This window comes from Anomaloglossus baeobatrachus, chromosome 4 (assembly GCF_048569485.1).
Source record: "Anomaloglossus baeobatrachus isolate aAnoBae1 chromosome 4, aAnoBae1.hap1, whole genome shotgun sequence".
NCBI classification, from domain to species: Eukaryota; Metazoa; Chordata; class Amphibia; order Anura; family Aromobatidae; genus Anomaloglossus; species Anomaloglossus baeobatrachus.
The window spans coordinates 169,401,813-169,413,028 of NC_134356.1; positions in this window are offsets into that span (position 1 = coordinate 169,401,813).

The following is an 11,216-nucleotide window of genomic DNA, read 5'->3' on the forward strand; positions in this document are numbered from 1 at the left end:
AGCCCAGTACTAAACTAGTAATCGCCCAAGCACATGTACTTTATTTTGAACAGATAGTGAAGTAATGTAATTAAAGTCGAAATATCAAAGGTATCTTGACTGCTATGCTCTGCATTGGCACGAGCAGCAGTGTCTAAGATGACAAAGTAGCTGTTGCCCATTCACTCGATCAATCTAGACACTCACTGTGCTGCCGGCAGTAAAATATGAAGTGGCATTTGGCACCCAGTGGATACCTAAGCCCTAGCACCAGATCATTTGACAGGGTGGTGGAAATTTTGAAACCCTTAGAATTTGGGGCCAGGAACAACTGCCCATTTGGCCTTCACATGCTGGAGCCATAGAAGGTTTATGTGCTTGATTCAGTAGAGTGCATTAGCTATTACAGCCATAATAGGGATGACATGGAGAAGTTCCATGAGGCTTCTAATTTACCTTGTTATGTTTTGTTTTCATTAGATTTATATACAGTTTACTTCTGTCAAAATGTTGGCATTTTCCATCTGATGTTTTATGTTTATATATACTAAGGTATTCTCCCTCAAAATGCATTGATTCTATAATGGAATATTCACAAATATCCAGTACCTAGCAGAGCCTCCTCAAAGCTACAAAAGCCCTTCGGCCTACTTGGCACACTTTATTAAGAGCATCTTTTTTTGCTATACTCAAAATATGTCAGAATACCTGTCTACAGTACATTCAGATAGGTCTGAAATAGGCGCAGCTAGTGGAAGCCCGGACATGACAGGTGTTTGAAAGTAGGAGGCTAGGAGAGGGTTAATTAGGGAATTGGCACATATAGTAGAAGGGTCACTTAGGGGGTAAGGGGCCAGGCTTTTGAGTCACGTTGGAGAGTGCAGGTTAGGATTGGACAATCATTTTGATGTAGAGGAGGCATATACAAACTTACTTTGTATAAGCAAGAGAAGCCTGTTTTAACATGACTTAGGAAAGTCTGACTGACGGCCCTAACTTGCCGTTCTGACCCAAACCAGTTATCCACCTTTCACCACTTTTCCACTAAAATAAGACACAGACTGCGTGACATTGCATGTAAAGGCCACAGCAGCCTCGTTTATTAACACCAAAATAACAATAACATTTTATTCATAAATATAGTAAATAACTCCATAAGCAAACCACCAGCAAAGGAGGGGGGGTAAGTGAAGAGTCCCTTGTAACATGATTGCAACACCAGCTCCACCATGTGCCCTCAGCCGCACCACACCGACTCGAGGACACCCAGCCGAGTGTTGCTCCACCATGTGCCCTCAGCCGCACCACACCGGCTCGAGGACACCCAGCACATTAACATGCCCTGCTGTGACCCAGCACAGCAGGGTCCCACGTTAACATGTCCCGCTGTGACCGAGCACAGCAGGGACCCACCAACCATACCATTGTACACCAGGGGTAACCCTCTCCTGCACTGGGTTCCCCCCCGCTCTTTGTGCAATCCACCGACTTCAAATACCCCCCTCCTTTCCGCCACAGCGAGCACGTATGACACCTTGTACGTGCGAGCTCCACCACCAAAACCCGACCCGAGCCGACTCCTCGGGTCGAGCAACCAATACTGCGGGACCAATGTCAATCGAGCAAAATGACCCCCCAATAGACCTTACGATGCCAACCTGCACCAAACCACCAATACAACAAGGTCAGCCGCCCCCAAGACCTGCAACTAGCCGACCACCTCGTCCAATCCTATGTACTGCCTGCGCGACCAGTCCCCAACGAGCCACCAGAGCCGCCGCCCCCATCTCCATGGAATAGGGGGCAAGCTTGGCCTCGTTGAGACAGCTATACTGCAGGCGCCGCTGAAATTTACACATCCACTGATAATTAAACAAAGCCAACCATTATTGGTGTACCAGTACAACAAGGGCAGCCGCACCCAAGACCTGCAACTAGCCGACCACGCTGTCCGATCCTATGCACCGCCTGCGCGACCAGTCCCCAACGAGCCACCTGAGCCGCCGCCCCCATCTCCAAGGAATAAGGGGCAAGCTCGGCCTCGTTGAGACAGCTACACTGCAGGTGCCTCCTAAAATTACATATCAGCTGGTAATTAAGCAAAGCCAACCCTTATAGTTGGAAACAAAACAACCTCCCCTGTTTCCCCAACCTCTTGCAGATCCTAAGACATACCAAATAATAAAACCACTAGACAGTCATGCCCCTGCGAACAACAACACGAGCACGCCACCCAGGCAGGAAGAAATGGCCCAGGGCAATCAAGCCCGATGTCACGGATCAAGCACCCCGGATGCCCCCCCAGCGACCACGTCTCCTCCACCCACGTGCGGTACCAAAACGCTGCTGTTCCCGTAAACTGTGTATTATCACACCGATCCTGAAATTTCCAAACAGTCCAATAGCCAAAACCATTCCACCCCAAAGTCACAACAACACGGGACCAAAGACAGTCAAGCCAACCACCGGCCTGAAGAAAAGTCCTTAACTATATACCACTGTGTAACGATACTCCCACCACCAGATGATTTCCCTAACTAAGTCAGAATACACCCTTCTGACCACCGCATAATGCTCAAAGCCCCGTAAAAGGGGGGCACATGAGCACAGTTAATCATTGGTATCTCTGTGCGCTTTGAACCTGGAAGCACAATCCTACCGTTGCCACCCTCTCACCAAAAGCCAACTGCACACCACGCCCAATCCCCGCTAAACTGCAGACTCAATACAACTCACAAAATGAGAGAACAGAAACTCCCACTCGACCCGTAGTCCAGGAAAAGTCAGACACCATATTTCTCCGAAATTGCAGACACCATAAGCCAGGGCCAACCGTCAACGTTGCACCCACGAGTGTCTGGTGCCTGTCCGCCATTCAGCCCTAAAGCGCCGCAAAACAACCCCCAAACGGGGCACCGCCCCAGACGATTACCACGTCCTTAAACCATAAGAGCCAGTGCACACCGCACTGGATACCCCAGCCATCCAGCCCGACATTGCGGGAGGTGATGGCATAGTTGCAACCTACTCGCACACTACTTCAAATACCTCACCCGCAGCTGCGCCGCACCACTGTCCACCCGTGATACCTGCCGGTCCCGACCAATACGTAAGACCAAAGGAACCACCCGGCAATGTACTGCTGGGAGGGGCTACACCACCGCGTGACAGCCGGCGAAACCCACAACAGGCCCCACGATCTGTCCACATAACCAACAAATGGAACAACACCCGCCAGCAGCACTACCTGGCTGGAAACTCCCACAAGTCGCCAATAGGAGGCCCCCCCGACACCAATAAGCCACACACTGGATCACCCAACCCAAATGTCACTTATTCCTCGCACCGACACATTACCCGAGCCCCCTACCCGGGGGCACCAGGAAGAAACACACCAAGACGAACCATATACCCATAAGGCAAAGCCAAGTCAGCTGTACCCGAAAGAAACACCCCAAACCCATCGTAAACGAGAACCACCTACTCCTATAATAAACTCCTGTGGAGCTACTATCAACCGCCATGACGAATGCCGCCCGATACGGACTGCCAACGTTAAGCCGGCAACCCTACTAAGAACCGCATACCAATCCGCGCGTATAAAACTTGTTAAAACTGCCCCTGTGCAGACACTGCCGGCAGACTCCCGTAATCTCCCCATGAACCCCCAAACGGCACGTGAACCCACGAATTCAAGAAGCCAAACTGGACCACAAAACAGTAGCACGATATACACGGGAACCTGATAATGGCCCGTAACTGGACCTCAGACATAGGGCCCCACCTATACGAACCACACACATCGACTTATCACACACATTCTAACTCTGCAAATACACCCTGGGCATGAAGAAACAGCTTAGCAAGCCCAGGTTGTCCCAGAAACAGAAAATAAGCACTCAACCATCCCGAATATTGGATAATCCCCCAACTATGGGACCGAACCCGAACCATAGACCACAACACAATAACCAGACAGTGCGCAACCATAAAACATCCAGCTCCACACAATATATGTACGAAAGATATCGGAAACAAACACTGAAAACCCGATTACAGGCAAAGGCAACAAAATCGTGACTTTTTTTTTTTTTTTTTACATTAATCGCCTATTACACCTGTTAATAGACGGCTAGCCTGGGCACCGCATACAGGTGACTGGTCAATTTCAAGACCCCCAGAAAGGTGTCGTCCACCGCCGCAAGGAAGGACAGATCTCCAAAGAACTGCTGTCCCAATCATCTCGACCTTAACATCTGGCCGCAACAAAACATGCCGCGCCCCAGTGAACCAGCAAAATACCCCCAGTACTCACACAACACCAGTTGGAGAACTGGGCTAGCCCGATGCCCATAAAACATAAAACACCCCTCTTAAAACGCAACCATCTTCCCCTTCACCTCTCAAATAGCACACACCCCATGCAACGCTCCAGAGTAAGACGCCAAATGCAAATGCCGGGCCACCATGTCAGTGGACTACCATCGAACCCTTATCAAATACTATGAACCGCAATAATCCTCTAGCTAAAAGACCCCCATGACCATTACAGAAACCATGGAATTGCCGTGAACATGGCTATCCACAACCCCTTTGCAAGTATTCGTATCCCTGCCTCAATCACCGCCCCACCGCCGACTTCCACCTGAATCAGTCACAAACCACCTGGAAATCACCCAATCATACAAAATCACCCAGAGAATGCAAGCGCCATTACGCCAACCAGAATAAACAAAGTCGTCACCTATAGATAGACACCCTAGCATAGCAAGGCAGCCGGGACCACGTAGCAACCACTCACACACAAAATTCAACGTCGTACACAGGGCCCCCAACCTCCTGACGAAACCCGCTGACAAACAAACTACCACCCTATTGCACCCAAAATCATACCTATCGACACCCTTACCACCCACCATAATCCAAGCATTAATACAAGGTTTTAAGTGAGCCTTAACTTACTAGGCTGATTCCATGGGATCCCACGGAACAGCCGTCACATGTCCTCCGCGTCGAGCACCGCCATCTTCTCCACGGGTAAACGCAGGTTGCAGCCCTACAGGGCCGCAACGCAACCGGCCGGACTGGCCGGCAAGCCGGGGACGCTTGTCAAGTAGTCACCGGCTCGGAGCCACAACTTAGGGGGGGTGGTGCGCTCCAGCCGAACATCCGCCAGCTGGAACACGTGCTGCCACCCAGCCGCTGACGAGACCCTACGCGGCTGCGCAGGCCGCACTCCTGGCATATGCAGACGATCGCGTGACAAGCCCAGCTCTGGGTCAGCCCTGTCGTTTGCTGACCCCCCGAACCAGCGCCAGATGTGCCGCCACTGCCTGCTGGACCCCGTTCAGGCTGTTCCACCTAGATCCCCGGCAGTAGTAGACGACCGAGACGCCAGGGGCATGTGACTGCGCCACCAGATCCCGCACCGCGCCATGGGTCACGTGGCCGCGCCGCCCACGGTATTACGCTGACCCCCGCGCCATACCAATCTGAGGCTGTAAGGGCCAGTGATGTCACTTACCACTGCCCGCACCGCTGCTGGACGGTCGTCTGGGTCTGTGAAATCCTCCCCGCATCTTGCTCTGCAGCCGCCGCAGATCGCTGCAGGATTCATCGCCGACACTTCCGGGTCAGCTGACACCAGCGCCGAAGCACGTGACCGCATCGCCAGACCACGTGACCGCGTCGGGTCACGTGGCCGCGACGCGCGCGTCACCAGTGCGCGACACAACCCGGAAGTGGAGGAGAGGCCGGTCACGTCACACCGCCCCGCTGCCGACTTCTGATGCAGGTCACCGCGACGTCTTCTCTCCTGGGTCCGCACGTGACCGCGCCGCCGGCTCACGTAACCGCGCCGCCCGCCCACGTGACACCGCCGACCCACGTGACACCGCCGACCCACGTGACCGCAGCGGGTCAGGCGAGCACGGCGGGTCAGGCGAGCGCGGCGGGCCACACAGCCGCGATGCGCGCATCACACTGCGCCCCGCGAACCGGAAGTGGAGGGGAGGCCGGCCATGTCACTCACCGCCCCGCTGCCTTGATGCCCATGGCCCGACTTCCGGCCCAGGCCCCGCTTTGTCCCGTTTCTTGGATCTGCCGCCGCTGCCATGGGTCTTCCGCTGGGGCTCCTTCTCCGCCGTCGGGTCCTCGGCAGCGTCTCCGGGCTAAGGCGCTAAGGAAACCGCGGTCTTCGCTGCCGCTTCGGAGGCAGAGGGGTCCCATCTGCAGAGCCGCCGACTTCGCCGGGCCATCGCTGCAGCTGCTCCTCCTCCTCTTCATCTGTACCCCGAAGCCCTCGATCTTCAGGATCCAAGCGATTCAGCAACAATTCCAGACGTCTTCCAGGTAGTGAATGACCTCCCACCTCCTAATCCAGCCCTGTATATACTCCCCTACACTAGCAACCCCCTGACCAATTACATGGCCCCACAGCCCTATAACTCCACCTCCCACTTTTCCCGCACAAAATACCCTGCACATTAACCCCTTGCTAACCCTCAGGCCTAGCATCCCTCCTCAGTCATGTTGCCCTCCCTTGAGCCCTTTCAGGGCAGGCGTCCGGGCTTTTCTTTCTTCACTTAGGATCCAGGATGAGCAAACATAGGCATGCAGCGAGGTTCGGTGCCTGAACGGACGACATGGACCCTGCTGTGATGTCTTCACTACGAGTAGCAGCAGAGATGTACGGCTGCAAGTCACTGCTCAAGCAGCTGAACATTGTCCCCATGCCAGGTGTCGAAGTCCCCTGGAGAGATTGAGTCTGCAGCATTCCAGACATGTGAGTGCAGCGCCCATTCGCGGTACCAGCATGGCATCCATGCGCGCCCCCGCTCCCTGACTCTGGTGGGGGCGTCCCCCCTCTCACCTGTCCTGCAGCCCTGCAGCTTCTGGTCTCAGCGTGGTATCTCCACGCGTCCCCACTCTCAGACCAAGTCGGGGAGGGGTCCTCCCTCTTACCCGTCCGGCTCCTCCATTCCCTCCTCTCCTGTCCCGGAGTCTTCCTGTTTCCAGGCCACATCCAGGTCTTCAGTGAGTGCCCATAGGGTGCGTGCGCGGCCACGCCCCCTTTCTTAAAGGACCAGTGTCCCGTTACCCAGAAGCAATCCCTGATGTCACCTGTTACCCTAAAGGTATTTACGACCGCCTCCCCTGACAGGAGGCACCTGAGCAATGTTGCCTATAGTGCGTTGCTAGTTCTCAGGTCCTTGTATGTTACTGTGTCTATCCCTGTACTAGTCTCCTGTCTCGTCCTAGAACCTGCTCTCCACCATTGCCAGTGTGCCACCACATCTGAGCCTATACCACAGGGCCACCAAGCCTGAGCCATCACAACAGTGCCATCTCATCTCAGCCTACACCTCTTTGCTGCCACATCTGAGAACTCCTGCACTAGACATTTTCACTCTAACTATCCGTAAGAGACTATCACCTTCGGTCCCTGGCTGCCATGCATTTAGGCCTTCCGTTTGGAGCACCTCACAATCCCTGTATAGGGATTCACTGCTGGGTGCTCCTTCGGGAAGTCTGGTGCACTGTCCAGTGGGTCCACCCCCGGATTAGATGGTCGCCACCCCTCGGTGACTGTAACAGTGAGAAGTTTGTCACCACTCCCGCCAACAATGGCTTCAGGACAAGTGAGCGCTCTGGAGAAGAAAGAACAGTGCAGAGAAATCTGGCATTGGCGCGAACAAGGGAAGGGAGAGAGGCTTCCACTCTCTGCTTCCGCTCACAATACTTTGGCGGTATTTGTTGCTGCCAGTCTCCCTATGCAGGGAGATTATGTGACCCAGTGCCAGGAAGTACAGGCATAGTCATCGCCACCGTTGGCTTGCCCATGCAGGCGCAACACCCAAACACATAACAACGTGTGGGAAAAGACCTGGATCCGACCCTTTGATTGGAGCTAGTGTGACGCCATGGACCCCTGCGGTCACAGGTAATAACACCTACCACTTACACACACACACCAGCCCGCCGGCCCTGAACCGGGGAGTCAACCGTGTACCGGAGCACCAGAAACCGGGTACTCAGACCCCGTCCTAGCTTAGAAGCCACTGAGTTTAGGCAAATTGACTGATTGCTGGCTGGACCTCACGGATTCATCCACACCCAAAGTCCCGAAAGAAGGCAAAAGCTCACTGAGACCGGGTGAGCGCCACCGCCAAGGGCCAAACACCCGACGGGCCAGCGCCTGCGGGCAACTGAGGGCTCCTCCGGCAGCTCCACGCCGGGGAGCGGGCTACCACTGCTCAGGCAAGGGAGCCGAACAAAACACAACCAGAGGTGCATGGGAAAGGGGCCACCATCAACCTCACAGGGGACACGAGCAGCCGGCTGCGGGACCCTACCATACCCGAACTTTGGTTTACCAGTGACTCTGAGTGTGAATTAATCGTGAGTACACCAGTGCCATCCGGGCACAACATTGCACCGCAGCACGGCACCCTGCACCCCGACAACAACACCAGCACTTCAGTATCTCCAGCGACCCCCCTCTCCCACCAGGCCCCGGGACACACCGCCCCTACCCACGGAGGGGCTAACATCTAGGCTGCAGCTGCAACACCAATCCCGGACGAGCCCGCCTTCACTCCAACCGCAGCAGTGGTGCATCCAGTCACCACGACCCGTGGGTGGCGTCACGACCCGTAGGACTACAGCGCGGCCCTCCCCGGCTGCGCGCCTCGTCCCACCACCACCACCACCCCACTGCCTCTCCCCTTAACAGAGCGACGTGGCCCCCGGTCCGGAGGCGCTCGTGCCACCGACAACCGAGCCCAGACCTCGAGCGGCTCGGCCCGAGCAAGCGGAAGAAGCGGCCGGGCCCCTCTCAGGGCGGTACACTAGCGCCGTAGTCTGTTTCAACACTGTGGACCGGTCCTCAGAACAGGGAAAGGAAGAGGGTGAGCACAGCGCGACCAACATGAATCTCATTTCCAAACCAGTGGGGGAGCCAGGGACTGTAAGAGCCCCAAGCTGTAAGTCGTGTACTGGGTGGGCTCCCCAGTATACAGCAAAACCATGCACTAGGTCTAGGCAGTTAAATTGATAAATGATTGATTTACATTACAAAAACAGAAAGGCATCAATAAAACAGAACAATGTAAATCCAAGGACTAATGCTGACACCTCTGTTCTGTGCCACCCGTAATGGCAATTTAAAATACCCGTCACCGGGCCAGTGAGGATCAGGGGATGTCACGGGTGGCCCTGCCCGGTTTCGTGACCCCGAGGTGTACATGGAGGGAGATGGGTGGATAATGGTGATGGTGGAGGTTGATTTTGTGATGCCACCTGCGGTATGTGGCCAGGGAATTAGCCGTCACTGCTGTCGCTGTCCTCCGAGGCGGATGGTAGTAGCAGCTGTGGTGTTTCTGCTCCCCACAGGTGGAGCGGGCCCCTGGGAGGATGATGGGGAATAGTAATGGCGGGTGCTGAGGCACGGGGCGGCGCCGCCGGAAATGACAGGAGGATACAGTCTCTGCGGGTTCCAGGTGTTTTGCTCACAGTTCTTTAAGAAACCCGGTTGCCGCTTCCGAAGCACTGGCCACAGCTGTGATGGGCTCCAGCCGATCCCGAGCAATTCGAGGTCACCGCCGGTGTTCCCACTGTGAGTCCTTTCTGGTCGGGGTCCCTCCAATCCCGGTGTATGTGGAATGTGAAACGGGTCGCGGGTGTTTCCTGCACTCACCACAGACCCTGGAATCCCGTGTAGCTATAGAGAACCCGGGCTAAGCTGGATGCTCCAAACCACGGGCCCTATAGCACTCCCAGAAGTGCGAAGTAGAAGAGAGTGGACTGAGGTCCCCAAGTCCGTCTAACTCCAAGCTATGCCTGGGGCTAAGGCCTAAGACACACGGCATAAAAATAGGAGTGAGTGGAATGCGATAAAACATCGCATTCCACTCGGACCAATATTAACCTATGTGCCAGCACCTATGAGCGATTATTTTCTCAGCCCTAATCAGACCGAGAAAACAATTGCAGCATGCTTCGACTGTAATGCGATCCTAGATTCTCTCGCACCCATTCAAGTCTATGAGGCGAGAGAAAAATTGCACTGCACTCCGGTGTACTGCGAGTGCAGGGCGAGAATGGCAATAGCCGGCAACGGAGGAGAGAGGGAGAGAAATCCCTCCCTCCCCTCCGAGGCGCCAGCCTGCCTCTCCTCAGCACTGGCCCGCCCCTCCTCAGAGGTGGCCCGCCCCCCGCTGATGTGGGCCAGTCGCACGATCGGACCTCAGTCGCAGTAACACTCGCATGACACTCGGCTCCCGCTGTGCTTCCAGCGTGAGCCGAGTGTCATGCGAGGATCGCAGTAGTGCCCCGTGTGGCCCCGGTCTATCTATGTGTGAAGATGCTCCTTCCCTTTTCCCTAAGTGGTGTCTGCGCCCCAGGTGGCTGGCTCAGTGACTGGGAAAGTCCCATGCTTCGTGATGGCCAAACCCCTATCTACCCCAGGCCATCCCCCCAGTGGGAAGGCACCTGTTTGTGGAGTGAATGTGAGAATCACCAGCGATTAACCTCTCCTTACCTGGGATGAGTACTACATCTGCAGTACCCTGTGGCAACTGAAGCCTCAGGTGCGCTACACGGGCAGATGCGGACACACTGCAGTGCGAGCAGCTGCGGGGCTAGTGCAGGAGTGGGGCACAGACTGCACGGGCACCGGACGGAGGTCACACGGAAGTGCTTCCGTGTGGCTTCTGGGGATTTTGCGGACCCATTGACTTGTATTGAGTCACGGTCTGCTATTATGGAACAGAATAGGACATGTTTCATAAAAACTGAACAGACATATGGCATCCGATGTGGTTTTTTGTGTAGGAACTGATGCACATGGAAGTGCTTCTATGTGCCATCTGATCCTACACAAGACATTGAAAAGATGGTCCTGTCAGTAGGTCCGCAAAAAAACAGGAACTTACCAGGACAAACGAAACGGTCATGTGAATGAGCCCTTATTCTGTAACAACAAACGGTGTCTTCAGGGTGGGGCCTAGCACCCTCTTACATAAACACTTTAATAAATTGGGGCCATGGAGTTTAAAGGTGGAATTACTACATTTCTGTGATAAACTCCAAAAAAGCAACAAGCTGCCCCTCCCCCCAATTAACAGTAAATTGGTGCAGACACTTGCAGGAAAAACACAGAAACGCTACAGGAGAACATGGCAGCTGACAAGCTAGAATACGCCCTGAGGTTTACATATGCAGCATCTTATAGTATG